Below are 4,170 nucleotides of genomic sequence, written 5' to 3'. Positions count from 1 at the left end.
CCTCTGACTCCAGGACAAGGTTGTCATCATCAGAATCTTCAATATGAAATGTAGTTCTGATGAGCGATTTTGTTTTCTCCGCACTACACGATGGAGAGTCATCATCCCTGGAAGCAAATTTTGCTCTCTTGGCTTCATGTTCTATGTTATTTTCTGCATCATGTGAACACTCAAAGTCTGTTTTAGTATCAAATTTGGCAGCGGATTCAGTGTCTTTCCTGACATTTTGGACAATTGGATAAACACTTGCATTTTCTGATGAACGAAGACCCTCATCCTGCCCATCAGAGCAATTAGCAGGTGACGTAACAGAATGCGAAATATGAGGTTTCGGAGAACCAGGTTTAACAACACAACTGACAGATGCAGCATTTTCTTCCTGCTTAGGTTCAGAATCTGCAACAGTTTTCAATTTCTTATCAGTTTCTTTCTCAACCTGTTTCTCGAACACCGCAAACTTTATCCCATCAGTTTCCTTGTGGCGCGTTCGTTTCATTCCCTGAGTATTAACGTACGGCGCTTCCTCTCGGCCCAAAGCCGCTTTTTGGTTTACATATACAACCTCTGTACTCTTTGAAGTAGATGCACCAAGGTTACGGTACAGGAATGCAGATGTTTCCTTATCCGGCGGTTTTGGATCTTGTTCACTATATGGACTTGTCAGATGTGGCAGCTGTAACTTCCATTTTGTATTGCCATTACTTGGAGAATGTAAGTTTTCTAGTTTTCGTCCAGCCATCTGTTGACAAAGCTCCTTGAAAAACATGACTGCTCTCTCTCGGACCTAAAAGTAGAATAGCATAAAGTATACTTTATTTTAATCAAAACAGCGACGAAACATTTCAGAAATTGTAAAAAGTTTATCCACTTTCAGAGTAGTAAGCACAAGCATTACAGACTCTCGCTAGGCAGGTGTAGTCCCAATAACGGGAATCTGGGTAACCAAGACTATGTGATAACTGGAATAATCACAAGCTACACGATGCATTCTGACCAAATTCTTAGGCTAAACACCTTACCTGGTGAATAGTCTCTGCACCTGTTGGTGTATAATTTCTCAGGGGCACTTTTTGTTTGCGTGCTGCCTTTCTAAGATCTTGGACTGGCTTCCCTTCCACATCTCCATATTTCTGTAATCATGTAAATCAATTAAACAATGTATTAAACAGTAAAATTCAGTGCAACATAAAAGTTCAGAAGTACTAAATATTTTCAAGTCAAAGACTGAATCATGAAAGCCATGCTCAATGTATTTGTCAAGACAGAGACAATTTTATTAATTTGGCATTAGGACTTTGCAATGCAAGGCTAATTCAATGCGTTTACTTATGGCAAACTCTGGTAACAGACAGAGGAAATCAGGTAAGATTGACATAGTTCCCAAAATTATATATCATAAGTTGTTATAAATACCCTATAAAGATAAAAGATCAACTTGAAGTTTCTCTGAAATTGCAAATAATTGTAGTTGATGTAAAATCATGAAATGACTCTCCAGAACAAACAGTTTATGAAAATGTCTCTATTTCCTGGAGTTGTGTTCCCATTTAGAAGACAAGATCAACCTAGCAATAGTTCTAAGCAACACCTTCCTAGACACTTAATAACTCAAAATAATGTGCCGAAAAGTGAGAAAGTAACTTCACCAGAATGTCCTCAATAGGCTTCCATACTTACCCTTTCTCTTAGTCTTTCATCCTTCTGGATGGACAAACCTTTGCATAACTTATTTTTTTCTAATACATGCTTTGTGGTCTGTAGAAAATAAAAGAGAGACGCTCTACGTTATGACAATCTTGAGCAAGTTCGCTGTAACAACTCACTATAACATGCTAATCCCGGTAATTACGGTCTTGGTTTACTATGATGCACTCAAACTAAAACTATTGCTGTTCGATGAAGTACTAGTAGGTTACAAATTGGTGAAAGTGGTTCCTCTGTTGTGTAGATACAACCAACCTGTAACCACAATAGGAAGTCACCAAAAGTGTACACTGCAAGATCATGAAAGTCATCAGAAATGTCACTTTACTGTGCGTACAATTAAATCAACGTCAACAGGGAACTTGCAATCCAGACAGAGCATGCTCAGACGCAAAGGACTGTGGGATTATCTGTGGTTATCGTAATATGTAATCTGGAGCTACCGATAAAATAAACCCCCCCACAATGGTCAGGGTAAGGATGAGTTGATTATTTGTGGTTACAAACAATGTAACAATATTGCTTATAATACTAATTGATTAGTGTTTATTATCACATTTCCCATGATGCAACATTCAACATTGTGAGTTTGCAAGTCCGTATTGAACAGTTTATGTCAATATGTCACAACGTTAGTTTTATTTTGAGTCTATCTTGACAAACTGAAACAGTTACCTAGTAACAGAGTGGTATGACTCCAGTGTGGTAAATTGGAATGACATGAAAAAAGACTACCAGCACAAAAGAACACAAACACACTGCATGGTATAAGACACAACTAAGTAATCAAGGCAGAGTTTTGGAAAATACTGATGGCACCAAATCATGGGCAAGGGCAACAGAGCTTCTTTACATAATTTCGTAACTGAGGAAGTTACTGAGGTGCTCTTTTATCACACAAAACATATTAAGTTGATAGCAGTAACCAATACAAGTGTACTAAAGGCAGTAATAAGTTTGACTGAACTTTTCCTTTAAGTTGATAGCAATTATCAATACAAGTGTACTAAAGGCAGAAGTAAGTCTGACTTGACTTTTCCTTTAAGTTGATAGCAATTATCAATACAAGTGTACTAAAGGCAGTAATAAGTCTGACTGGACTTTACTTTAAGTTGATAGCAGTAATCAATACAAGTGTACTAAAGGTAGAAATAAGTCTGACTGGACTTTACTTTAAGTTGATAGCAATTATCAATACAAGTGTACTAAAGGCAGTAATAAGTCTGACTGGACTTTACTTTAAGTTGATAGCAATTATCAATACAAGTGTACTAAAGGCAGAAGTAAGTCTGACTGGACTTTTCCTTTAAGTTGATACCAGTAATCAATACAAGTGTACTAAAGGCAGAAATAATTCTGACTGGACTTTTCCTGTATGTTGATAGCAATTATCAATACAAGTGTACTAAAGGCAGGAATAAGTCTGACTGGACTTTTCCTTTAAATTGATAGCAGTAACCAATACAAGTGTACTGAAGGCAGGAATAAGTCTGACTGGATTTTTCCTTTAAGTTGATAGCAGTAATCAATACAAGTGTACTAAAGGCAGACAGAAGTAAGTCTGACTGGACTTTCCCCCCGATGATGAGGATATTGTGGAAACTAGTACCTGAAGAGCTCGAGTAAGATCACTAGCATACACATGGGTATACTTCTGATTCTGTAACCTACTACCAAGTAACACAGCTTGCTTTATTCCTTCTTCCGACAAGGGAACATCTTGTTGTCCTGGGAATACAGAACAATAAGTAGAGTTAGACAAAGTGAAATAGAATGAAGAGGTTTGCAAATTGGGCAAAATGAAATTGTAGGAGTTATAAACTTATATCTTGGAACAGTGGCAATAGATCTATTGGAGTAAGCAATAATTGGACCTGGTCAAAGTACCAGGGTGGCTTGGAGTGTGGTTAGGGGAGTTTACCCTATGTAAATGATGATGTACACACTTTCTTTTTAGTGTTGGTACATACATGTAATAAGAGTGTTGATTTGGGTAGGTTTGAGTGGAGGGGGGGGGGGGGGGGGGGGGCGCTAGGGAATTTACACAATATATGCAAATTACTATGCAAATTACAATTTTATTTGTATGCAAATGACTATGCAAATCAGATGTTATCCTTGCAATAAAACCACAGTAAATTACAGTATCACTTTCACATGAAGAGCAATGCTTGATCCCAATGTCGTATGTATGTATGTATGTATGTATGTATGTATGTATGTGTTACATATACATATTATATGCAAATTATTATGTAAAACAGTTTTGGTATGTAAATTATTATGCAAATTAGCATCCATCCAGTGGAGTACACTGGGCAAAGTAAAAAAGACAAGAAGGTCTATAAGTGGAGATAAGGTTAATACAATGCAGCAAGTTATAATATACTACATGTAGGCAAAATACAGGCGAGGGTTACACAAAGTACACATTTTCTGTGATTCTATAGGTTTGTTAGCTTACCT

General features: G+C 37.1%; 1 long non-coding RNA gene across 1 annotated transcript; it reads right to left on the bottom strand.

Moving 5' to 3' along the window:
* Nucleotides 1-1,071: 1,071 nt before the first annotated feature.
* On the bottom strand, nt 1,072-3,422 carry LOC144452603 (uncharacterized). The gene is made up of 3 exons (XR_013482361.1): nt 3,314-3,422; nt 1,678-1,755; nt 1,072-1,130 (listed from the first exon to the last, which is right to left on the bottom strand). It is a non-coding gene; the product is annotated as an uncharacterized LOC144452603 (long non-coding RNA).
* Between the last annotated feature and the right edge of the window lie 748 nt (nt 3,423-4,170).

This window comes from Glandiceps talaboti, chromosome 23 (assembly GCF_964340395.1).
Source record: "Glandiceps talaboti chromosome 23, keGlaTala1.1, whole genome shotgun sequence".
In the NCBI taxonomy this organism is placed as follows: domain Eukaryota; kingdom Metazoa; phylum Hemichordata; class Enteropneusta; family Spengelidae; genus Glandiceps; species Glandiceps talaboti.
The sequence above is the reverse complement of the archived record's forward strand: the minus strand, read 5'-3'. Positions and strand labels throughout refer to the sequence as shown.